The sequence below is a fragment of the Trachypithecus francoisi genome, unplaced genomic scaffold (genome assembly GCF_009764315.1).
Source record: "Trachypithecus francoisi isolate TF-2019V2 unplaced genomic scaffold, Tfra_2.0 Lachesis_group17, whole genome shotgun sequence".
In the NCBI taxonomy this organism is placed as follows: domain Eukaryota; kingdom Metazoa; phylum Chordata; class Mammalia; order Primates; family Cercopithecidae; genus Trachypithecus; species Trachypithecus francoisi.
This window is the reverse complement of record NW_022681462.1, coordinates 70238765-70265714: the sequence shown is the minus strand read 5'-3', so window position 1 is coordinate 70265714 and position 26950 is coordinate 70238765. Positions and strand designations below refer to the sequence as shown.

Genomic DNA, 26950 nt, shown 5'->3' with positions numbered 1-26950 from the left:
CATTTTCTTGTGGACACTGGAGCTTCTCTCCTCACCCTTGGCTGATGATGCTATGAAGAGGTAGAGCCGTCTCGTGCACGTAATGTCATGATGTGGCGAAACCAGAGATGAAACCAGTGTGTTTCTGAGATACAGAGAAAGAGAAACAACCAGGACAAGGGCAGGACTTCACATGATTCTGCAGGAGGTATTCTGTGGGCCAGAGGCCATGTGTGAGGGTCAAAGTGGGTACAGATGGGCTTTCTGCTCTGGGGCCTTCTAATCATGGCCTGTTCCTACCTCTTCATGCAGCATTCCAGGAACAGATGAAATGGGCTGTTGATGGGCCTGGAACTTCTGAGCTATGGTGACAGGGATGAGTCCACCCCATAGCCCCCCCAGAGACCATGTGTGAGGGTCAAAGTGGGTACAGATGGGCTTTCTGCTCTGGGGCCTTCTAATCATGGCCTGTTCCTACCTCTTCATGCAGCATTCCAGGAACAGATGAAATGGGCTGTTGATGGGCCTGGAACTTCTGAACTATGGTGACAGGGATGAGTCCACCCCATAGCCCCCCAGGCAGTCATCTATGATTCTGACCTATGAAATACTTCATGCATCTATCATTCTCCCTGTCTTCCTCCACCTCCTTCCTTCTCCCCAGTGTGTATATATGTATAAGTGTGTGGAGAGATTGAGAGAGAGAGATTTGTCTTGCCCATCTTCGAAGCCATCAATCGTTTACCATCCTGTCATTGTTGTGTTAGGTGTTGGTTAAGTGCTGCGCTAAGAGCTAAGGATACAAATGTGAGAAAGTCAGACATGACCCCCTCCGACCTCCAAGCATCTAGGCCAGCCCCAGCTGGGCCCCGCCAGCAGCAGGCAGGTGCCACCCCAGCAGGGAAGCTGCCTTCACCCCTCATCCCCTGGAATATGCTGTGACTCACAACAGTGGCTTCAGCTGTGGGTCCCTCCTGGGCTGAGGCTCAATGGGACCAAATCCTACTGGCCAAGGAGTCAAAACAAAATAACAACAACAACAACAAAAACAAAAACAGGTCTTTTCTGAGCCAGTCCTGTGAGGAAAGAGAACAATGTAAACAGAGAGATTCCTTAAAGAAAAACGATTTATTTCCTGCCTCAGTCCTGGCAACAAACATTGTCTTTCTCATTACCTAATTCAGTCTTGTTGGCAGCATATGTTCTGGCTTCACTCTGATTTTTTTTTTTAAAGACACATCTCTGCCCTTCGTATGATATGGGAAGTTTAGCGGTTTCCGGGGATCGGTCCTGCAAGATACACCAAGTTTTACCTCTTTCTAGGTGTCAGTGCTTGATAGCCCAGGAAAATCCCTTCTAGAAGTTTTCAGAATCTGGTAAGCCCTGGGCAGAAACTCATAGCCTCACTTGTCTCTGGCAGTCAGGAACGTGCTGGGAGCTGCATCGTCTGTGGGAGTCTGGAATGCCTAGGAAGGCGAGTTGCAGCCTACACTGAGTTGGATATGATCTCAGATTCCTGCTGGCCTCAAATATACAGAGATCCCAGAGGGTCTCCCTGTTTTAAGGAAAGAGAGAGCTACTTCTGCAGTTATCAGGAAGCAAAATTATCTCTGAGTCAAATTCCTCTTCCAAAGGCCTTAGCCAAAAAAAAAAAAAAGGAAATTTTTAATGTACTTTTGAAGTTGTTATACTCTTTAATGTTTAGTGATTCCTAGTCCTGGCAGGGTCTTGAAAGCTCCTGGAGGATGTATTTGAATGCAGATTGCTGCTTCCTACTTCTGACCCTCCACCCCAGAGAATGTCTTGAGTGGGGCCCAGGAATCTAAATGTTTAACAGCTTCTCAGTGATTCTTCTGTTTTCATCCAGTGCCCTTCGAAAGGAATAATGTTGATGCTCTCCCTCTGGGGCTACCAATGGGGCAGGAACATTAAAGAGGCCCAAGACTGGATGGAATGCCCTTCTTATCTTTCTAAGAAATGGTGATCTGGGGGCTTTGATACAGCAGGGGAGCAGGAATGCGGGGTCTGGGAAGCTCTCAAGCCAGGACCAAACACCCCTTTCTTAAGCATGCCAGCCTGCTGACTCACATCCTCGGGAGCTTGGTCAGTGGGCTCCCAGCAGTCCCCGGAGATGTGGTCAGTAGAAGGAGTATAGGAAATGCCAGTGTGTGACAAATACCATCGCTGGAGAATGACTGGTAAGCTTTTGGGGAGGTGCCCTGGGGGCCAGGCTGAGCAGCTGGCAGGGGCAGGAGGTGGGTGTCTCTGAAGTCAGCCTGAGGTTCCATAAAGCCACGTCCTTTTGCCCTCACTTCAGACCCGTCTCACTTGTCACTGTGGCCCTTGCCAGGTGTGCAGGTGCTTGCTGCCCAAGACTCCTTTAGCTACCCCATGCTCACATGAGCCTGTATAGAGACATCCTTTTGGGTTGGAATGAATCCCTCCCTCAGAGAGCCTGGGGGCATTTCTGACTATTTCAGAGCTTCTAGAATATAATCTCCTCTGCAAGCATTTGACTATGGATCCTCTGGGCAGAAGAGACTTGCTTCTCCATGCAGGACCTACTTGTCTACAAGGAAAGAAATAGCTCCTGATCTAGTGCCCAGGGTTTGTTATTTTTAACAGCAAAAATATAGAGAAGTTACTATTCAGAGCTTCTCTTCTGGCCAACATAGGCTATGGATGAGCGGAATGGAAAGGCTGCCACGTGTACATCACCACCTGCATGGATTCTAGTCATGGTTCAGATCTGCCTCGGCCTCCGGGAAAATGGCTCTATGCAACCAGTATACAGGCAGCTAGGGACATGCTGGGTCAGTCTATCAACAACTATTTACTGAGCTCCTGTATTACCAGGCACACTTGAGAACTTTTTGTTTTGTGAATTAATCTTTAAAAAAGCCAGAGACATATGGGCTGTATTGCAGCCCTATGACTGACTGTGACCACATCCAAACCCCCCTCTCACCTCTGGCATTTATCAGAATCTGTACAGTGAATCTGGCCATAGCATTTTCTGCAGAATTCAGAAGATGTCTGGTTTCATACAACTCCTCTCCACCCCTTCGTTTCTGTGAAGTTCCATCTTTAAGGTGGACTGACCAGGATGATGTCAGGAGGCTGCAACACCACTAGCCTTATCTTTTAATATTAATCCTAGCAGATGAGGTATGGATGTGTGGAAGCCCCTTTTCTTCTGAACCTAAGCAACAGCTGTAGGAACCATTTAGCCAGGAGGATCGTCAGACCACAGATGACCCCTTTGGGACCCCTGAGAGTCAGGGCAGCACTCATCACTTCGTTCTTTATGTCCTCAACACATCCTAGGCTGAGCAAAGGTTCTGAATGAAGAAATGCTGAGGTTGCTTGGACTTAGCCAGAGCTGTAGAGGAGACACTTCTTCCTTTCTCATCCTTACAAGGGCTCCTTGCTCTGGCCTCACAGTGGCAGCACTAGAGGATCTGTCCAGAGCGAGGGCCTACTCTTTCTCCCTTGCTCCTGGTCTCTTCCCACAGAGCCTCCAGGCTGGAGTGGTGATGGGTCGTTGAAACTTCTCCTGTTACCATCTCCGTCTGAGTCAGGGCTGCAGACTCTCCCTTGGGAAGCATGGCTGGAATTTCATACTTCCTTCAATCATTCATGGAGTATGAATTGAGTTGCTACTGGGTACCAGCCAATCTCACTGGGCCTGCCTGGTGGTCTGCCAATCCAGATACTGAATACTTACTATGGTGAAGGTGCTATCAAGGTGAGGCCACGCAGGCCTGGTCAAGACTTGGGACATCAAATGGCAGGGCAAAGGTGAGGGAAGGCAGCCCTTGGTGCAAGAAGTGATATCCAGCAAACCCAAAGGGCAGCAGTGGGGTCTGGGGAGAAACTTAACACTGAAGAGGTCCCTAGGATCTATGGTCATAGCAACTAGGAAAATTGGTTTGCAACCCCTTTTCTACATGCTCAACACCACCTTAGGGCCAAGCTCTTCTGGATTTGAAGGGCTGGTACCAGACTCAGACAATTTTCCTGGCAGGGGCCACATAGAGATCCATTTGCTTAGAATGTTGTAGTTTATTCTTTGAGGTTAGTAGAGAGATCGTAGGAACCATAACACTTGGGCCTTGCCCTCGAGGATTTTCTGTCTGTGGAAGTACTGTGGGTATTCTTCCCAAAAATACAACGGTGAGTTCAGGGTCAAGAGGAGCTAGGAATCGCAGAGCCTCTCCCTCTGAAAAATGGGGCTGAAGGATCCCTGTTCTTCCTCCCTGCACAGTGAGGAACTATGCCCTCACCCTGCACCATTTCACCCTGGCTCAGGGATAGAACGTCCTCATCACAACATGCAGGTCTATCCCTGGTTTAAAGGAAGAAGAGATTAAATGAGGCCTATTGGATTTCCTAAGTATTGCCTCCTCCCATTTCTTAGAGTCCTGTAGACAAGGCTTTTCTCATATAACAGGTTTTATATTTTTTTTCTTTTAAATCACGGGGTTGTTTATAAGACAGATTAAGCATAAACTCAAATGCTAAATCATCTGATACTCAACAGTCTGATACCAAATATCTGAAGTAAAAAGCCTGTGACCTGATGATGGCATTCAAGTGATAAATCACTCTGATCAGAAAAGGATGCAAGAAAAGCAGCTGAAAGTCTCTCTCTCCGGCCACGTGGCTTTGATCTCTGGGAAAGTGGATATTAGTGCAGACAGCAGTTCATAGGTCTTGATTAGTCCATTCAAACCAGTGACTATGATTTCTCTGTAGATATAAGCACAAAAAAAGTCAATAAACGTTGGGCTGAACTTTAAACAACTATCTTTTCAGAGAAAACCCAGTTGCATACAAGGAAGATTACTACACTAGCCTGAAGACAAATGTCTACAAATATTGTACACTCAAGTGCAGGGAGGAGTTTTGTTCAAGGCAGCACAGAAAACAAATTACTCTGGTCTTAAATAAGATCCTTTGAACGGGCAGCAGCAAATCAGTACAAATTAGGACAAATGCATTCTTGACTGAGAGAATTTCCTTATTCTGCCTGAAAAATGTCACCAACCAGACTATAGACAGCTATCTCCCAAAAACTGGGGCCTCCAGTTACATGGTGGTTGAGTCAATTTGGTGGAAGTTCAAACCCCTAAACCAGCTCCTTCATTCAAATTCCTAGGTACTGGTCTTATATTTCTGGGCAGGCAATTGAAATTTGGCCGTGGTTTTATTTTGCATCTTTTGGCCAGCAAATGTAAATGCAGCACCCATAAAGTACTGAGTCCCCAGAGCCTGTGGCAGGGCCAGGAGAGACTGGATGTAATTGGGAACAAGAATGGCCGCAGATCTCAGTTTTCCTGGGACGGTCCTTAGGACTATGGTTCTAGAGTCCCTTCCAGCTTGCATTTGCCACTCTCTACAGTTTCTCAGTTTGGAATGATGAATTACAGCCACTCTAAAGGAGATCATTTCCCTAGCCCCAGGCATTGTTTCAAGGAATGGATGTACATGGAGGCTTTTCATTTTAGATCAAGAAAGTCTGTGCTTAGGCAGGTGGGGTTGAGTCTAGAGAGAGAGGAAAGGCGCCCACCCAGCCTTGGATCTTTTCTTCTCACAGGCACCTCAGACTGAGCCCTGGAATGGGTGAGTCAGAGGCTGAACGGACCCCACTGATGAGGAATCTTGTGAGATCTGGCGGAGAGGGGCAGACTTCCCATTTCTGTGCTGAACACAGAGGCAGCATCTGCTAGAGACCAGGGAGGTGCAAGGCCCCAGTGGCAGGGAAGCAGGTTCTGTCATAGGACTCCAGTTCCCACCCTCTCAGGGCTTGGCCAGAGATGCACACTGAGCTTACCAGTAATACAGGTATTTTGGTAAAACTTGACTCAAATACTGTCATCATCTTCCAGTCCAGACTCCACTCCACTCCTGGACAGCAGCTAGTACTTTGTGTTTGACCCTGCTTTTCTAGAGCCTTCCTTTGGGGTATTTCTGTCTCCTACCAGACTACAAGCTCCCCTAGGGCAGGGAATTCATCTTTGCCTTGCTCACAGAGCCTGGCCACACTCCACACTCATTAGGTTCATTAGTGGGTACCCAAGCAATATTGGTTGAATTAATGAATGAAACATAATGAAATACAATGCATCTAATTCTTCAGTTTGGCAGCAGCTGGCAAAGCTTAAAAGCTGAAGTTATCAAGGAATGGGCTAACTCATAAAACACTTCAGCCCTCTTTGCCCCTTTTTGGTCGAGGAAACACCGGCGATCAGAGTAGCTCTTTGTGTGTGTTAATGACTAGAGTCTAAACATGCACGTCTCTTTTTATCCATGATTTTTTCATGCAGTGAAGCTATATGAAGGTAAGATGACTGAGAGAGGGTTTAACTTACTGGAAAAGATTTAGACATGTGTTGAATGACTGATTTCAATGTCCAACTCTGCATCCTTTTTCAAGAAACCTCTTGGTGAGAGAGCAATGAATAGTGGCCCTTGGCTACCGTGTTGGGTCTGCACAGCTTTCAGGGGAAGTGGTCACTCTTTATTGACATGCATTTTCCTTATTTAACCACATGTTCCATGCACAGATGGTATTTATCTTCAGAAGATGACTCACACCCTTGTCAGCATACCTTTCTATATTAAATATCCCTATCACGTACAAACTGGACCTCAGAGTGGGCTGGGTGGTATTAGAACAATCTCTTCCCCCTTTTTAGAAGCTGTGAAAATTTTTGAATTGACTCACAAAATCCACTTCCCAATGAACTAAGACTTTGTAGGATTTTCCTATTTAAGATCTGGGTTTAAACCCAGCCACATAACTGGCTACATGGTCTTAAAATTACTGTCTCTGTGCCTCGGTTTAATTACTTATAAAGTGAGAGCAATTTCCCTGATCTTATAGAGTCACTGAGATGATTAAATGAGGTAGTGGCACTGAGAACGTTTGAAGCAAATATTTTTTGAATAAATAAATGACTAAAACAATAATATGAATGTTAAAAATCATCAACCAATTTAGTGTGTATGATGAGGCTTATTATTTACTGAGTGATCCCTATGCATAAAGAATAGTTCTAAGTTCTTAAACACATATCACCTTGTAGTTAAGGAATTAGAATGTAAACCTACATCTTGTGGGTGGGCACCTAAGCCCACACTCTTAACTTCTACCTGCACTGCCTCTTCTTATTTATAATCAATGTGATAAACTCCTTTTGGCACTAAATACTGCCCTGGAAACAGTGGTCAGCTTTTTAAACTGTGGCTGCCTTTACTCTAATGTAACTGAGGTCCTTAGAGTTTTGTAACTTACTGAGTGAAATTAAAAAAAAAAAAAAAAAAACCCTTATGACATCTTGGTTTCTGCACTAAGTAATCAATGATAAATTTGGGGATCAGGTATCTAGCTTCTGCTACCTGTTATTCTGAACTGAGAATGCATCAGACTCAGGGCTCAGAAATAGCTTCATTGAGAGTAGAAATGGGAATGAGTTTCTAGTTAGTGAAAACTGGAGCATACGGTGACTTGACTCTACAAGTTGGGCAAATAGCAGTCCTCTCCTGTTTCTGGTAAGGGTTTCATTTTTCTTGGGCACAGTATTTTCCTGGGTTCTGATAGCCTCTACTGACTTTGAACTCGTCCTCTGTCATTGTAAAAGAGTATACAAGCATTTGCTCAGAACTGTGCTAGACTCTGTGTGATTACTTCAAGATAGCTCTATCAAAATAAGAGCTATCACTTATGAGGTTGCGATGCTCTAGAGACTATGCTAAGCGCTTCATGTTTTTTTATAGTCAGGGTAGGCTAGTTTATGCTGTGGCAACAAACAACTCCCAAATCTTAGTAGCTAATGATAAGCTTACTTCTCAGTCTCATTAAATGTTCAGTGCAGGTTGGCTGGGGGCTCCACTCCACCTTGCTTCACACAGTGTCCTGGAATTACAGAGTTTCCACCATCAAATATGTTACCAGTTGCCCGGAGTCTCACCTCTAGAATTCTTGCATACAATGTCAAGAAGTCTCCTTGAACTTTTGTAACTTTGCCATCTTGTGCTCTTAAAGAAAACACTAATTGTATGTTTTGAAATCCAGAAAAGGAAAAGAGTGAGGGATGTTAAGATCAGTCACTCCAGCCCTGGCTTAAGCCTCCTCTGGCACAGGCCCCAAGGGTGAGCTTGCTTCTGTGGATTTCCAGCCGGGAAGCACCACCCCGGTTTATTTTCAGAGGTAGAAACTGAAGCAACAATTATCTCCCATCACAGCAAATTAAAAGTCCAGGCTCAGCCATCCCAGGAGTGGGGCGAGCACAGGACCATAATGACAGGCCAAGGTTAGTGCATTTCCTTTAAAGGCATGAGCCACTCATGAAACACACAAAATAAACAGAGACATAAAAGTCCATGGAAAAGGCCCACAAGTGAGAGCAAGCGTTTGTGCCAAGATCAGAGAGTGTATTTTGATTTTTGAGGAGACTGAGGATTGTAGCAGCAAAAAATGCTTGGCGGATGAGTTGTGGTCTGTGTTTAGGATAATGTGAAAGCTATTGTGTACAACGCTGCAGAGGGTCAGGGCCGAGTGGCCCTATCTGTCACACACGTACATTTCTATGGCCTTAGAGCCTGGTCTACTTCCACCCATTCTTTTCAGAATCTCCATTCCTGCCCGGACACCTGCTCGACAGAGCACTGTGGCCCTGCTGGCCAGAGCTTTTGCTTGGAATGTCTCTCCTCTCATATCTCTCTCTCTTTTTTTTTTTTTTTTTTTTGAGATGGAGTCTCACTCTTTCGCCCAGGCTGGAGTGCAGTGGTGCGATCTCTCACTCTGTTTCCCAGGCTGGAGTGCAGTGGTGCGATCTCTCACTCTGTTGCCCAGGCTGGAGTGCAGTGGCGTGATCTCGACTCACTGCAACCTCCGCCTCCCAGGTTCAAGCGATTCTCCTACCTCAGCCTCCCAAGTAGCTGGAATTACAAGCATCCGCCACCACACCTGGCTAATTTTGTATTTTTAGTAGAGGTGGGGTTTCCCCATGTTGGCCAGGCTGGTCTCAAACTCCTGATCTCAGGTGATCCATCTGCCTTGGCCTTTCAAAGTGCTGGGATTACAGGCGTGAGCCACTGTGCCCCTCTCTTATGTACTATGCCAGCATCATTGCCAGGAACTTAGCCAAAACTCACCTCTTTCAGGAAGTCCTCCAGGACTAATGCTTCCGGGCTCTAGGATCCTCCTGTTGCAGGTTGTTTATATAGCTGTCTCTGCTACTTAATGTCAGTGAAGATGTGTGGTTGTGTCAGTTTTTTGGGGAGTTCTTCTGAGCTTTGTTATAAGATCTTCAGGAGTATAGATTTTTATTTTTCCTTATATTTATGCTACACATGTTTAACTTCCAAAAAACATTTTCCCACGCACCACCTAATTTTATCTTCAGTATCACCTGGTGAGGTGGGTAGGGATTCCATATGAAAGATGGGAACTTATATAGCAAGATGGCTAGGAGTACGGGCTTTGGCTTGGGCAGGTTTCTAATCTCTCTAAGCCCCAGTTCTCTCACCTGTAAAACAGGGATAAAAATAGTTTCTGCCCATAGGTTATTTTAAGGATTAAATGAGATAATACAGGTAACATGCTTACCTCACACAGTAAAATTGTTGTTGTTTTAATGATGGTGGAACTCAGGCTCAGAGAAGTAAATACACAAGAGGTGGCTCAGTGTGGTGTGAAAAGCAAAGGGCTTGGAGGCAACAGATTCTGATGGTATCTGACGTGGTGACTTTGGAAAACCACTTTGCCTCTCTGGACCTCAGTTTCTTACTCTTTTAAATAGGAAAAAAATACATCATATGTCACATATGTGTTGGGGAGTTTGAGAGGATTCATTCAAAAGTACTTTTGAAAGCATAATGTAAATTGTGGCATGCCTCAGAAATGTTAATTTAATTAACCTGCTTAAATTCATGCAACAGGTCCGTGCTGGAGCCAGATTTCCTTATCCCTGGTGTCCTTTCCAGCAGGCTGAGTCCCCTCGGAGCCTCTAAAATGATGCTGGCTTGCTGACGGGGCACATAGGTGGGCTGCGTACCACGCTTCAAGCACTTAGCATTGAGCCGTGGTGGGTCCAGCTGGCAGTCTCACCCTCTCTCCTCCCCACACTCACGGACATTGAAGTTGTGTGGAGAAAGCAGAGCTCAGAAACCAGAGCCACTTCTGCTCTTCCTGACTCCTTCACCTCATCTCTGCTGTTGACAAAGAGAGCAAGAGGGGCAGTGAGAGAGATTTAACTATTATGTTGGTACAAAAGTAATCATGCGTTACATTAAAAGTAATGGCAAAACCCGCGATTACTTTCTCACCAACCTAATAAAATGGATCCTAGTGCATTAGGGATGGTGGCACTGGGACTGAACCTAAGAAGGAAGGGAGGACTCTTAGAATCTACACAGCAACCTGCATCCCAAAGCATGTGGATTTTATTAGTGTTTTCCCATTGGCCCATGGACTAACTTCTCAGAAACCAACTTCTTTTTTTGATCTTCAGGGAGAACGTGGTTTTGTTTTCACTGCACGAAGTCACTTTGGCCTTCTCCCCTGTCTGTGGGCAAGTTCAGGGTAGAAACTACCAGATACTCTGAGAACTACACCATGGCCTTCCCTGCTCAGAGAAGAACAATCTGCTTCTGACGTTTCATTTTGGTTGTAAAGGACTTCAGGGATCATCTCAGCCTCTTCAGACCAAAATTCCTCTGAAATGCTTAAATTGGCCCAGACAGGGTCAGGTCTGGAATAATCAGTTCAGCTTATGCTGAAATACCTTATTTCCATCCTGCCTGTTTCCATATCCACTTTTCTGAGCATTATTTCCTCCGGAACCATTTAGAGATCTCTGAGGAGCTGATTAGATGATGATGAGGTGAGCATGCTCTCACCACATGGCCGTGAGGATTGATAGAGATCAAGGACTGAGAGGTTTGGCCCCAAGCTTGACTGAGGATATTGGGGATATTCCCAAGACCCTCTATCAGACACAGATGGTCTGACCCTTTATTGATCATAAGGATGAGGTGGAAGTTAATGAGACTCTCAGCTTGGAACTCCCTGGATGTAAGATTATAGCATATCTGTTTATCCAAAGAATTACATGTATCAGAGCAGTAGGTCTTCACAAATTTATTAGGTTCATAACAATCAACCATAGTTACAGGAGAAAGATGCTGTGAACTCCCTTCTTACCCCTGTTCAGTATCTGCACAATCTTAGCCTCTAAATGTATTCCTTCTGTCTCACCTTAATCATTTATTGCTTATCTATTTCCTCACAACAGTCTACCTCAACATTTAGTGGCCTACAATAGCAACCATGTAAACCATGTATTTGCTTATGCTTCTATAATTTGGACGAGGTTCAGCTGGGCAGTTCCTCTGCCAGTCTCACCTGAGGTCATGTACACTGCAGTCAGTTGGCAGGTGAAGGGGTGGGGAGTTGGAGAAAGACTAACTGGTCCCAGGCAGCCTCCATCACATGTCTCAGGCCTCAGTGGAGATGGCTGGAACTACTGAGAGGAGTAGAATACTCTCCCCATGTGATCACTCATCCTCAAGGAGACCAGTGCGGGCTTTCTTAAGCTTGGAAGTCACAGGGCATCAAGAAGGTGAAAGCAGACACTGAGGGCTCAATGTCACTTCTGCCACATTCCATTGATCAAAGCACATCACAGTGCCAGCCCAAATTCAAGGGGCAGAGGAAATAGACTCTGCCTTTTATTGGATGACAAATTAACATTGCAAAGAAGCATGTATCTAGGAATGGCATTTTTTTTGTGAAACTTCTGGGGCCATCCTCATAATATATCACAGTCACTAAAGCTACATATTTATAAATTATTTCTTTCACCCTTTAGAAATGGCTTGTTCCTTATTGGCAAGGGCAGATGGAGACTCCATTTGGGATGACTCATCTAAGTGGGGCTATAGAATGAACATTTATGGAATGTCAACTGTGTAAGCATTGTACACATATAATCCTATTTAATTCTCAAAACAACTTCATGATAGGTCTTATCTCCATTTTATTACTAAGAAAGCTGATATTCAGGGTGAGTTATTGAATTACTGAATGTCAATCAGTTATAATGGAGGGAGTTGAGGTTTTCTCCACCTGTAAAATGGGAATCATAGTACTTACCACCAGAAGAGTTGGGAGGATGAAATGAAGTGCTGTTTGTGGAAATGGCTGGTAAACCCCAAAGCACTGTACAAATGTTAATTTTCATTTTCATTGAGCCAAGCAGACATTTTGTGGGGAGGAGGGTTGTCTAGGAAGGCGCCAGAGTCATCTGAGCCAGACACCAACTGTTGTGTGTCTCTCAGCTGCTATTTACTTTGGCTTCAGCCCAAATCCTTCACACAATGTCTTTGGCGGTCACAGACAAGAAAGAGCCCTGTGGGCCAGGCTGGCAAGCCAGGACATGCTACAGGTGAAGACAGACACGCTTCCAATGGAAAAAGGAAGAGACTGAAACAAAGCTCTAACTGCCTTGCTGCTATCCTCAACTACCCTAGCTGCAAAGTTTTTTATTATTTCACTCAAGGTCACATACACAACCTTTAATTGCTCTGAACCTACTTTCTCCCAACTCTTCTTTTCACTAATTCTCATCCCAATTCTTTCCAAACCTCATTCTCTCATTATCCCATCTATATCTTCAGTCTATATACCCAATGTTTCCTCCCCCTCCCTGTCTTATTTGGATTCTGTAAGACCTAATTCTGTGACAGACCTCATTCTTACAGGGACCAGGAGGGAGGGTCAACCTTTTGCAAAGTCAGTCTGCACCAGTCTTCTCTTTATACATCTACTATCTACCCAAACTAAGATCTCTTCCTCCTTTGAGATTTAGGCTGCTCAGATACACCATGTTCTTTTTGCCTGCCTTGTTGCTGTCATCTATTGACCTCCCATCAGTCACCACCATCCTTCTTTGGGAGTTCTGGCATTTCACTCATAGCCTACCTGCCATTACCAAGGACAACTTCAACACTCATCGAACATCCTAGACTCAGAATTCCTCAACTTTTGCAACCCCATTATGCTTCATCCATGACGGCTGAATACTATCCATCCACTGGCAAAAAAGACTGCTTTGCAGATTTACTAGTTCAACTCACAGAAACTGTTCACAAAAAAAATGCCTGATGCAGGTGACAAAAGAAAAGTCAAATTTGGAGTCAGGAAATCTGGTTTTGGAGTCTTATCTCAACTCCTTACCAAGTAATGAAAATTAAATACGGTACAGCTTCTCTAAACCTGAGTTTTCTCATACTTAAAAATGAGGAATAATAGTTTCTATAACACTAGGACATAGTAAAAACCAAATGGGATCAAGAGTGGAAAAAAATTATAAACTGCAGGATACTCAACAAATATCACTATAACCCCTGGAAAGAAAATGTGTATGACTGTATAAATTATATGAATCAAATTTTTGTGTTAAGCCAAAAATGAAGAGACAACACAAATTGTGAATTCTGGTTCAGATGGTGGATTGAATGCATTCTTCTATTTTCACTCCATCCCAAACTCCTGGATATTTTAAATCAAGGGTGAGAAGAATGAGAAAAGAGACAATTATAGCAATGTGTTGGAAGCATGTGGTAAATAACAACAAACTTGAGAAAACTACATCCTTGGGCAGCTTTGGGAAAGCAGAGAGGGAACTGGATTTACACTACAAAATTTCCAAAACAATCAGCTGTGAGAACACTGGAATCCAGGAGTTCACCTTACAGGTAGAAGATTGGATATACCTTCTCTGGGAAACCTGACTAGCTCAAGAGGAAACATCTTAAGATATTGACATTGAGAGTTCCAGCCAGATCACCCTATAAAGAAACTCATATTCAACAAGACCCACCCATGTTTTGAAGCCTTTAATCAGTTTTTTAATGCTTCAACTATATAAACATAACCAAAGACCATCAGACATATGAGGAAAGCTTCTAATGTGAGCAATAGAAATACTACTGATTTTTGTATATTGATTTGTTTCTTGTAACTTTACTGGATTCATTTATTCTAACTTTTTTTGGGGGGGATGACATTTTTAGGGTTTCCTAGAAACAAAATCATGTCATCTGTGAGAAGAGACAATTTAACTTTTTCCTAATTTGGATGCCTTTTATTTTTCTTGCCTAATTGCTTTGGTGAGGATTTCCAATATTATGTTGAATAGAAATGGTGAGAGTGGGCATCCTTGTCTTGTTCTGGATCTTAGAGGAAAAATTTTTAACTTTGCACTAGTATGATGTTAGCTGTGGGCTTGTTATATATGGCATTTATTGTGTTGAAGTACATTACCTAGTTTGTTGAGTTTGTACCATGAAAAGATGTTAAATTTTGTCAAATGCTTTTTGTGCATCTACTGAGATAATTGTATGTTTTCTTCCTTCATTCTGTTAATGCAGTATATTACAATTATTGATTTGCATATGTCAAACTATCTTTGCATCCCAAGGATAACTCCCATTTGATTCTGGTGAATGGTCTTTTTAATGTGCTGCTGAATTTGGTTTGCTCATATTTTGTGGAAGAGTTTTGCATCTTTGTTCATTAGGCATATAGGCCTGTAATCTTCTTTCCTTGCTGTGTCATCATCTGACTTTGGTGTCAGGGTAATGTTGGCTTGTAAAATGAGTTCAGAAGAATTCCCTCCTCTTCGATTGTTTTGGAAGAGCTTGAGAAAACTGGTATTAATTCTTCTTTAAATGTTTGGTAGAATTTAGCCTTGAAGCAATCCCTGAGTTTTTCTTTGTTTTTTTTTTTTTTTTTTTTTTTTTTTTTTTTTGAGGCGGAGTCTCGCTCTGTCGCCTGGACTGGAGTGCAGTGGCCGGATCTCAGCTCACTGCAAGCTCCATCTCCAGGTTTACGCCATTCTCCTGCCTCAGCCTCCCGAGTAGCTGGGACTACAGGCGCCGCCACCTCGCCCGGCTAGTTTTTGTATTTTTAGTAGAGGCGGGGTTTCACCGTGTTAGCCAGGATGGTCTTGATCTCCTGACCTCGTGATCCGCCCTTCTCGTCCTCCCAAAGTGCTGGATTACAGCTTGAGCCACCGCGCCCGGCCATTTCTTTGATGGAATATTTTTATTTCTGGTTCAATCTCCTTACTCACTATTGATCTGTTCAGATTTTCTATTTCTTCATGATTCAGTCTTAGTACGTTATATGTCTCCAGGAATTTACCCATTTCTTCTAGGTTGTCTAATTTGCTGCTATGTAATTATTCATAGTAATCCCTTATAATTCTTTGTATTTCTGTGGTATCATTTGTAATGTTCCCTCTTTCACTTCTAATTTTACTTATTTTTCTTTGTTAATCTAGCTAAAGTTTTGTCAATTTTGTTTATGTTTTCGAAAACCAATTATTCACTTTGTTTATCTATTGTTTTCTAGTCTCTATTTCATTTATTTCTGCTCTGATCTTTGTTAATTCCTTTGTTCTTCTAATTTTGGGTTTAATTTTTACTTTTTTCTTCTTCTTTTTTAATGTAGGCATATATTGCTGTAAACTTTCCTCTTAGAAACTGCTTTTGCTGCATCCTATAACCCTCGGTATATTGTGTTTCCATCTTCATTTGTCTCAAGATATTTTTAAATTTTCCTTTTCATTTCTCCATTGGTTGATTGTTCAGGAGCATGTCATTTAATTTCCACATATTTGTGAATTGTCCAGAATTCCTCCTGTTGTTAACTTCTATCATACCATTGTGGTTAGAAAAGATACTTGATATTATTTCAATCTTCTTAAATTTGTTGAGACTTGTTTTGTGGCCTAACATATGATCTATCCGGGAGAATGTTTCATGTGCACTGAAGAAGAATGTATATTCTGCTTCTGTTGGATGGAAACAAACAAAAAATAAATAAATCAATTTAGAGGAAGTGAAGATTTTGTAAGAGAAAAGAGTATACGTACAATCATGTGCTGTATAACTACGTTTGGGTCAGTAACAGGCTGCATATGTCATGATGGTCCCATAGGATTATAATGCTTATGTATTTTTTACTGTAACTTTTCTATGTATAAACATGTTTAAATATGCAAATACCATTATGTTACCATTGCCTACAGTACTGAGTACAATAATATGCTGTACAGATTTGTAGCCTAGGTGGCAATAGGCTATACATATAGCCTAGGTGTATAGTAATCTATACTATCTAGGTTTGTGTAAGTACACTCTACAATGTTTTCACAACAATGAAATCACCTACATTTCTCAGATATATCCCTGTTGTTAAGTGACACATGACTGTATATGTATATTCCAGTCCTATATCAATATCTTTAGGGAAAAGATATTGCAATCATGAAACAACATCAGGATGTTTTATTAAAAAGAAAGTCATAAAGAAAAAAAGAGCTCTTAGAAATGAAAAATATGAGAATCAAACTAAAAAACTCTACAGAGGGATTGAAAGATAAAATTGAAGAAATCTTTCAGCAAATAGAGCAAAAAGATAAGGAGATGAAAAATAGAAGAAAAAAAGAAAAAATAGATTAGTTTAAGAAGTCCAATATGCAAACAATAGGTGACACAGATAAAGGGAATAGATAAAATCAGGGAAGAAAATCAACACAGAAATTATTTAAGAAAACTTTCCAGAATTGAAAGACATGAGCTACCATATTGGAAGAACTACCAAGTGCCCAACCCAATGAATAAAAACATACCCATATCAATGTAAATTATTATGAAATTTTAGAATGCTGGGGACAAAGATAAGATACAACAGGGTTTCAGAGGGAAAACACACTTACAAAGAAACAGGAATTAGAATTTTATCATACTTTGCAGTTGCAATGTTGGAAGTTAGAACAACGGAGCAATGCCTTCAAAATTCTGAGCTAAAACAATCTACGACCTGAAATTCTAACTCAGACAAACCATGAGTAAAATGGGATAGAATAAGAACATTTTCAGACATGCATGATTTCAAAAAATGTACTTTCTATCAATCCATTCTTAAGAAGTTTCTGTAGGGTGTGCTCCATCATAACAGGGGATTAAGCCAAAAAGAAACCGACATGAGGTACAGGAAAGGGAAGATCCAACACAGGATAAAGGCCAAAGATATGCCCAGGATGATATGGAAGGGTGAGCCAGGACAGCAGCTATAATACCAGACCATATAGGAACAGTCCAGAAGGCTCCAGGAGATTCTCTGAGATGAAATTGACTGACCATCAATATGTCTGAACATATTGGCAGGAGATTTGGACAACTGGTGAAGAGTTTGAAGTTACTTTAATGTAAGTATATCAAAATCAAGCAAAAAGACCAAAAATAATTATTAAGTCTAGGGAAAATAAAAGGTTGTTCAGGAAAGGAAAAATGTTTACAACATGGCTCAGCTGTGGAAACCATTTATATAGTTATAAAAATGTAACCACTGAATATTGATTTAACCAAAATTATAACTGCAATGGAAGGATGGGGAAACTGAAAAGTGTGTGGTGGTTGGTGAGGAGGGGGGATGAAAGAGAACTAAATTCTCTGTCTTCCATCATGGTAGGAAATAAATAAATAATGCCTAAAAATGAAAACTCTGAAAGTAGCAATACAAACATGTATGGACAGTCATTTCAGCTGAAAATCATTGCTTCTGGGAAAGGGAAAGTGAAGGTGGGGAAGCTGATAATTTTTGTGACAAACCTGGTGAAATCATTTAATTTAATAAAATACACATGAGTAACTTTGACATACAAATTTTTTAAAACTTAAATAGTGTAGATGATCCTCCCTGCCATTCCACTTATAAGGCTGTTTATGCCCAAGGGTAACAGTGAGACCAGGGAAACAGCTCTGCTTACCATCCAACCCCCACCTTCATTGCTTCAGTTCCTACAAGTCTTTCGTGTCAGGATTGTTAAAGGTGATGTTGACAACACCTGATTTTGCCCTACATGCTGACTTTAGAACCTAATGCTTGATTAAGAGATGCCTACTCTGTATGAGAAGGGCTTCCTGCCTTCAAATAGAGGTTATTCTATAATCAACCTCTCTAGTTCCTTCCAACTCCCAGACAGGGCATAAAAATATGCAAAACCAACTCAAGTTGTACAGACTCCTGCCCAAGGTCCTATGGGGTTGATGAATGACTGATGTGACTGGAGCCAAGGAGATGTCAGGGAAGGCACTATGGAGGAAGCTGTCAGCTCTGTCAACATATTCTGCCCTTAAAACTGTGCACCAGAGTGGGAGGAGGGAAAGGATCAGGAAAAATAATAAGTACTAGGCTTAATATCTGGGTGATGAAATAATCTGTGCAACAAACCCTGATGACACAAGTTTACCTGTGTAGCAAAGCTGCACATGTACCCCTGAACTTAAAAAAAGAAAAATAAAAACTAAGTAGTATTTAAAAAGAATAAAAAACTGCACCAGTCATCTTATTGCTGCATTAACTTAAAGCATGTCTGAATTGAGGCTTCTTAAAGATTTCCTTTTTCTCCGTGTAGTTGAGCATGCAAAGTCACAGCTGAAGAAAATGATGTTTTCAACACCCAGGATTGAGGCATTGTATTAGGCTCTTCTGGTGTTGCTATAAAGAAATATCTGAGGCTGGGTAATTTATAAAGAAAAAAGGTTTACTTGGCTCACACTTCTGCAGGCTGTACAAGCACGGCTCCAGCATCCACCTCCATCTATGGCCTCAGGAAGCTTACAATCATGGGGAAGGGAAGGGAAGCCAGCATGTCACATGGTGAGAGTAGGAGTAAGAGAGGGGAGGTGCCACACTTTTAAACAACCAGATCTTGTGTGAACTACCAGAGCAAGAACTCACTCACCAAGGGGATAGCTTCTAAGCCATTCTTGAGAGATCTACCCCCATGATCCAAACACCTCCCACCAGGCTCCACCTCCAACATTGAAAATCACATTTCAGCCTGAGATTCGGAGGGCACAAACATCCAAACCATATCAGGCATTCTATAATAAAAGAAGTCTGTGTCTGCTGTCCAGCTGAAATGCCTCATAATAAGGAGAAGGGTTCCAACAGTCATCAAAGATGCCAAATTGCAAGCAGCAAGTAGAAAAGTAATAGGACTCAGGTTGTTTGGTTTTCTTGGCTATATCTTTCATTCGACTTCCACCTGTCTCACTGTTGGCTACCAGTGGGACTACCAGAAATCACAGGAGTGCATCATCCCTGGCAAGGCAGAAGCAAAAAGAGATGAAGGGGACATAAGACTTGAAGCAGTAGTTGGTTCTTTGGCAAAACAAGTATCTTGTGATAACTTCATTCCAAGCATTAACATATCTTGTGCCAAAAAATGCAAAATGCCAAAGTGAAAGAAAAGCACTAGACTTCTTACGGGTCTTATCCAAGAGCCCTCTTAAACCTCATTCAAATGCAGTTGTTTCCCTTATTAACTCCAAATGTGTTCAGTGTTCCTCCCTGCCCATGGAAGAGTGCTCAGGTTTCTTTCAGGCTGTGATCCAAGCTTGCAAAGAGCCAATGTCGGGGGTGCTGACTTAGAATACCCCATTCTCTGGTCTAGCCACCCCCATGAGATGGCATTTTTGCATGAACAACATGAGGATCCAATGGCTTTCTTTGGGGGGCATTTCAGAAAGGCTACAGTTGCTGTAGGAGGCACTGTGCATTCAAGTTAAAATCTCTCCATCATGCCTTAAGGAAGATAATATATCTGCCCGAAGTATTGTGTAGTTGTGTTAGTACAGCTTCTCTGGGAAACAGACTCTGGGGGTGGAGATAGGAGTGTAAGAAATTTATTGGGAAGTGAAGTCTGTGAAAGATAAATGGAGAGAGAGTAGCATGGGGCAGAGAAAGTCTTGAGACTGTGATGAATATCTGATACCTGAAATACAAGGGAAGAGGAAGCAAAATGGGGCAATGAAAACCTCAGCTCAACCCAAGAGAAACTCTGGAACACAGATTGTCACTAGAAGAGTTCCACACTGGGCAGAAATGGACACACCCTAGTGCCTCCATCAAGCTCAGTCATTGCCTGGGAGCTGCAGCAGAACATGGAATCAGTTCCAATGCCCAGGATGCAATCTGAAGGCACTGCCGATGGAGGCTGTCCACTAACTGCACTTTGTACAGCTGAGCACCAAATTCTTTTTTCTTTTAATATAGAAATGGGGTCTCGCTATGTTGCCTAGGCTGGTCTCAAACTCCTGGGTTCAAGGGATCATCAGCAACTGTTTATTAATGTTTTATTATGTATCAGGCTCTATGCTTGATCTATACGCACAAAGTTTAAAAATCAAGTAATTAAAACAATACATGATAAGAACTAACAGAAATGCATGTGAATTATTGCAGAAGTTCAGGGGAAGGAACAAGAAAAATATGAAATGATTTAAGTATTTGTTTAACCCTTGAATAAGGGCCCTGTCAATCTACTTCATATCACACCAACTCTAGTATGTGTGTTGCTCAACTGAGCTTCCAAAGTGGGTTGGTAGAGTTAGGCAGCTGATTATTAGTAACCTTCTCTGGAGCAGAAAGTTGAAAAGGAGGTCAAGGTCTCAGTTTCTAAATTTAGACCACACTGGGATTCAAACCAGTCCATTTTTAGAAAATGAAGCACCTACCCCATGTCAACCAAACTGGACTTCAACTCCAAGTGGAGAATGTCAGGCAGATTTCAGCTATGGAAATGGAAAGGTTATGAGCTCCTAGATAATTTTGCTACTCAAAAGGCTAGGAGATGGCTTTTTCCCATTGGGATTTCTTTTGGTAGCATAGACTTGATGCCCAGGAGTGTAAATGATGATCAGAGAGTTCAGGTGTTCAACCAACCCCTGATGTGCATGGCTCTAGGGTAAGGATCTATGGCAGGTATTGGGGAATGGAGTGGGGTGCAAAACATGTTCCCTACCATATTAAGGAGCAGATAGTAGCAGGTTTTGAAAATTCTGCTAGCTCCCATGGAGCTCTCCTTGGTTCTATGACTGTCTTCAGTCTTTTCTGATATATCTGATCATGATAACCTCAGACTGTTTGAGTCTGCATCTTGCCTGGGCCTTGACTATTACTCTGAGCTCTACTGCCCCCAGACTGCCTAACTGTTCAGTTTCTAGCTTGTTACTGCTATGACCCTCACTGGCTTAAGACTGTATTGCCTTAAGATTACCTGAAGCCATTTTGCCCACGTGACCTAACGGGTGGAATTCCCATTGTCCTCACAGGCGTAGAATGGGATCAGGTCGAGTCCTCATACCATCCATATTAATGTGTAATTATCTGCAGTGGCTCAGAAATCAGTGTCATTCTCTGAAGACCTGTCATGCATGTCTTGAGATGTTTTTATAATCACAGGGAAAGTAGGTCCATCCTATGTAAGTTAATACAAAACCAACTTCCAAGTGCACAGTGACTTAGAGTCTTAATGCAGAAAAAAATATTCAAAAATGTATTATTGTTCATTGTCAAAGCTTACCCTTTGTTTCCCTGTTCTGAAGAGGGGTGATAGGAATTCTGTTATGTTTTCTTTATTCTTCTCCTTTTTAGCCCATGGTTTTTATATTTTAGTTACAAATCATCCCATTGGTAAAAGAGGCTCTATTATGAACCACATGCTTCATCAAAAGTAAACCTCACATTCTTTTCTAATTGTTGCACCCTGACAGGGCAGGGAAGATAGTTTTGTTTTTATAGTGAAGTCATAGACATAAATCTCCCAGGGATTAAGGCCCTTGCAGCAATCCAGCATGCTCACATCATCATGAGGGGTGCTTCAGGTTCATTTCTTTCTGGGAAGGAGAGAGAGACAGACACAGAGAGAGAGAGAGAGTGAGAGAGAGAGGAAAAAAAAAAAAAAGGATGGGGTGGGGAGAGATTTATTTTAGAAAAGTCAAATTCTGGAGAAGAGCAGAGCATTTGTCAGCCCCCAGCTCAATGTTGACCACTCTACTGGGGGCCATAAGTTACAGGTCTTAACCTAACCTTGCATCTAAACCAGGCAAACTTCTTCAATTTTTTTTTCTTTTTTCTCCTTAGAATCTAATCATGGTATTTCCTCCTTCTCCCTCTCCCTGTCTCCTCTGCTTAATTTTTTGGTGGTTTGTTTTAACTTGCAGTCCACAGTGATAGGGGAGAAAGAGCACTGATCTTGGAGTTAGAAAGAAGCAGGTTCAAATCCTTTTTCCTCTGCTTTCTAGCTCTGTACTCTTTGGTGCTTGTTCTGAGCCTGTTTCCACAGCTGTTGCAGAGGAATCGTAATTTTACAAGATTATTGGGGGAACCAAATGACATAACATAAATTGGTGTCTGGCACAGAGGCCCTGAATAAAATCCACCAGTTTCCACTGCCCTGACTGAATGGTCTCCTGAAACAGGACTCACGACAAGAGCAGTCCACTCCAAGAGTTGACCTCCCCAAAGCGAAGATAGCTGATTTGGAAACAGAAGTCAGCTGCCATGATCAGCTATGAAGGTCCATGCTTAAGATGAAAACTCCTCAGCTTGACTGCAAAAATCAGCAGCCATGTACCTCTCAATTGAATCCAAGCTAAAGGCTTCTGCAGAAATGAAAGAATCCATTTGTTCTTCCCTTGCTCCTCTCCCTGTATTTGAAGGGCCTGACATTGTCCCAGGGAAATCAAATTAGAAAAATCAGTTTATATGAGTGATTAGTTTTATCAAAATATTTTCCTTTAGCCTACTGAACCACCATACTCTCTCTATCCCTATCCTCTCTCCCTCTATGCTTCAGCCTCTTCACTTCCTGCCAAAATCATTGTTGCTAAAAACAATCACGTTTAAAATGGCCTAAAGGATTGTTAAATGAGATGAACTGGTTGCATCATTCAAATGAAGACTAGAAATCCCAAGAACGGCCTTTGCAGGAATGAATCATGTGGAAACTCCTCAGCCTGTGGTTCCAGGGCTCCCACATTTGGCCCTCACTCAGTTTCCATTTTCAGCTTTAGCTGGGTTCTAGCGTGAACCTCATCCCAAGGAGGTTGGCCTCCCCAGCTCTCCCTCCCTGCCCTTACTCCTCCCTCTCAGCTCCAGTTGGAATTTCTCCTCTTTGACTTTCCCCATAGGATTCCCACCCACCCCTCCAGGCCCATCGCAAGCTCTCTCCATTGCCCCACCTTCCTGTAGGCTTGCGGCACATACAAGCTTCAGATTCAGAGGGGTTTAGGTTCAAATCCCCTCTCTGCCACTTATGAATAAAACTTTGAGCAACTCACTCACACTTTCCTTGCCATAGATTACACATCTGCAAAGTGGGGATAACAACACCTCACTGTGTTGCTGGAAAGATTAAATGAGAGACCGTAGAGCACAGAGGCTGCAAGTAGTAATCAATAAATAAGGGCCATTATTATCATCCTCTCAAAATATCCACCACACCTCTAACTTATTTGTCAACTAATGTCAGTGCTCTACCACTTGACCATAGTATATTTCGTTCGTGACCAACTGTGGAGATTTTGTGAAAACTTTTATCTTGGAAGAATTTCTCATGGAGGAATATGTAAACCTTATGGGAAAAATTGAATTAGGAAAACTGAGTTCATCCATAAGTCTATAAAATTCATGGTAAATAAGATTATATTCATTAAAGTAAGTCAGTAAAGGCAGAACATTAAACAATGAGACTATAGTAATGTTTTATGCATATCAAGTTAGTGATGACTGATTTCCATTCACCGTTTCTTGCTTACCAGAAACTTTTCTGGGACTCTCTGGCTATGCGGTGTTAAAATGATGCCTATATATTCAGTTTGTTCTGTAACAGATCATGCCTACTTGAAGAGGCACCCTGTCTGTGCCTGTTTCTCCACCCAAACGTGTCATGCATTTTTGACTTGATGATTTGGAGCTATTGATTCCAGATCTGCCTTCCAATTATTCTTTCCCCAGTCTGTTTTACACCATCTCAGCACCCTTGAAGAAACTGACCCATGCCTGCCTATTGACCATGGGGGATCAGAATTATCCTTCCTCCCTTCCGTCTTTCTTTTCTCTGCTTCCCCAAAGAGCACCCAGCGTTTGGAGGAAGAGTGAAGTCAGTTTTCACTGAAGGGCTTCAGTCTTGTTTTCAAAGCTTACCCACCCAAGGAGAGGAAATCAAGCATTATGGACCCAGTCTAGCTCCTCTTTCCTTTACAATGCACACAAAAGGTGAGACCCCACTGCCCAGGCCTTCTGAGGGTGTTCCTTGCGGACTTGCCCTTTCTTCTTCACCCACCCTTCTTTCTCTTCCCCTCCTTCTACCCTCTGTCTTTTTCCCCCATGTCCCCCTTTGCCATTTTAATACCTCTCCTTTCCCCATTTTTTCCCAGGGAACATTTTTCTTCCTACAAAAATAATTTGACTCCAGGCCCTAAGATTCTTCTAGTGATTGGGTAGCTTTGGCTGTGTCAGACATTCCAGGATGCCTCTGGCTTTCTTCCTCAGTGACTGCAGACTCCTGGGACGGGGGGGAGAAGAGGGGTCTAGTCTTCTCAATGGGGAAAAGGTGAAGGAACTTCTACTCTGAACTGCGATTTACTCTCCCAAATTCCTGAAATTAAACACACCTCACCTTAGGGATTTGTTTCTCTTCAAAGACTCCCAACTGGGCTCAATTTATTGTACTTCTAGTAATATAACATAGCTCATTCTCGTGAGAACCTACAGCCCTGACATTGTGCCATTAGAAAGATTTCTTTTAAAAGGTGAATATACGGCCGGGCCCGGTGGCTCATGCCTGTAATCCCAGCACTTTGGGAAGCAGAGGCAGGCAGATCACGAGGTCAGGAGTTTGAGATCAGCCTGACCAATATGGTGAAACCCCATCTCTACTAAAAATACAAAAAAAATTAGCCGGGCATGGTGGCATGCGCCTGTAATCCCAGCTACCCAGGGGGCTGAGGCAGGAGAATCGCTTGAACCTGGGAGGTGGAGGTTGCAGTGAGCTGAGACAGTGCCATCGCACTCCAGCCTGGGTGACAGGGTGAGACTCCATCTCAAAGAAAACAAAGGTGAACATACAAGGTGCCATGCTTAGATTGCTTCTCCCTAAACGCTAGGTTTTTAAAAATATTTTTTCTATATTTTTTATATTTTCTATATATTTTTTCTATAACTACAGAGAAGCAGAAAGGTGGCAAGAAGGAAAAAAGCCTCAGTTTACCCTGCTATGCTTACAACCCTAACAAACCTAACTACTACATTCCCTATTAGAAGCTAAATCTTGGAACTGCTCAAAAGAAACATGGAAATGAAAGTGAATTCATATAGGCCAAGACATCTCATTAGGGAAGAAAAAAGGCTATTATAATAATCTCTAATTTATTTATCTAACAGAGAACACTCTACTATATTTTGATACTTGGCTATTGAATATAATGCTGTCCTATTCCATATATATATATATATATATATATATATTTCCCAAATATCTATGAGTGTGTGTGTGTGTGTGTGTGTATCTCCATATAAAATTGTTCTATATTTATATTCCTTTTGCTCCTAGATGACAAAGTTCTTATGGGCAGAGACCACATCATACATTTCTTTTGTACCCCCATTGGCCACTTCCTCTCAAAAAAGTATATTTTGAGAGCTGATTCTGCACTAGTGGATTTGAGAGGTGTCTCTGAGCTCTGTTATCCTGACAATAGCTGCTTGAACCAGGGGTCAGCACCCAGCCCCCAAACAGCCATCTATCTATAGGTTGGCCAGCATCACAGAAAAGTTGATTTCATGAGACAGCTTTGCTGTCTGGGTGGTGATGGATCAAAAGATCACCTTGTTTCTTAAAGAGAGTTTAAACAATAGATATAGGATCTTGTCATTAAGTGTTTTCTGATATGAAAATACTCCCTTGGGTAATTGGTGGTAGTAGGGGAAAGAGAAGTTGACTCATAAAAACGGACTAACACATCTGAAAGAATAGCCACTAATGTTGCTGAGTTACTGACCTTTCTGCCCAATGACCAAAACTAACATTGTTTGCTAAAGGATGTTCTAGTGGCCACAAGGCTTAGCAGGGCAGCTGCTGGGAGACAGTTTTGCCAATTCCTGTCTTTCTCATGTGTCATTTTGTTGAACATCCTTTATTGGAGTTGATTGGAATGTTTCTGTTTCTTGCATTCTGAAGGAACTAACTGATAGGGTGCCCAGTGCTAGGAGATACAGAAGAGCTTGTGGTCTCTATTCAAAGAGACAGATTTATGAGTGGAAATGTCATTAAGTGGAGTGTTTTAATTTTCTGTGGCTGCTGTAGCAAATTACCACAAACTTGGTAATTTAAACCAGTGCAAATTTATTCTCTTACAGTTCTGGAGGTCAGAAATCTCAGAGCAGTTTCTCTGGGCTAAAGTCAAAGTATTAGGGCTGATTTACTCTGAAGATTCTAGAGGAGAATCCATTTCCTTGCCTTTTCTAGCCTCTGAAGGAAGGTTGCCTGCTTTCCTTGGCCTGTGACCTTTTCCCTGCATCACTCCAACCTTTTGTTTCCATCATCACATGTCCTACTTCTGTGTGGCATGGGCTCCTGTGTTCCTCTTATAAGGACCACTGTGATGACATTGGGCCCACCAAAATAATCCAGAAGAGTCTTCCCAGGTCAATCAATGTCCTTAACTTGGTTGCATCTACACAGCCCCCTTTGCCACATCAAGTAACATTGACAGGTTCTGAGGATAAGAACATGGACATCTTGGGGGATATTACTCAGCTTATTTCAGGGGGCACATCCTGTGAATGATATAAACAGAGGGCTGTGGAGTCTCCACGAGGGGCAACTGTACCAGGGGAGAGAAGGTCAAACACATAAAAATGTTCTCAACAAAGCCTCTTTTAATCATAAAAAAGTTTTCCTCTCCCCCTACTCTCTAGTATGTCTATCATTTCAGGATTCCAAGAGAGATACCAGTGTAAAGATTTGCCAAATACATCACTCAGCATTCCACATCCCATCCTGATCAAAGTTAATGAACTTGCCCCTTTCTCAAAATA

The 26950-nt window shown here is 42.3% G+C and overlaps 2 long non-coding RNA genes across 2 annotated transcripts in view; both read right to left on the bottom strand.

Annotated features, from left to right (window-relative positions):
* Positions 1 to 391: 391 nt before the first annotated feature.
* On the bottom strand, positions 392 to 14200 carry LOC117062456. The gene is made up of 5 exons (XR_004428385.1): positions 9907 to 14200; positions 9596 to 9777; positions 9142 to 9515; positions 7831 to 7900; positions 392 to 4731 (listed from the first exon to the last, which is right to left on the bottom strand). It is a non-coding gene; the product is annotated as an uncharacterized LOC117062456 (long non-coding RNA).
* Positions 14201 to 15503: 1303 nt separating this feature from the next.
* LOC117062455 overlaps positions 15504 to 26950 on the bottom strand; it is a 37147-nt gene continuing 25700 nt past the window's right edge. Inside the window, exon 3 of the long non-coding RNA XR_004428383.1 lies at positions 15504 to 15848. This is a non-coding gene — a long non-coding RNA (uncharacterized LOC117062455). The remainder of the gene's footprint in view (positions 15849 to 26950) is intronic.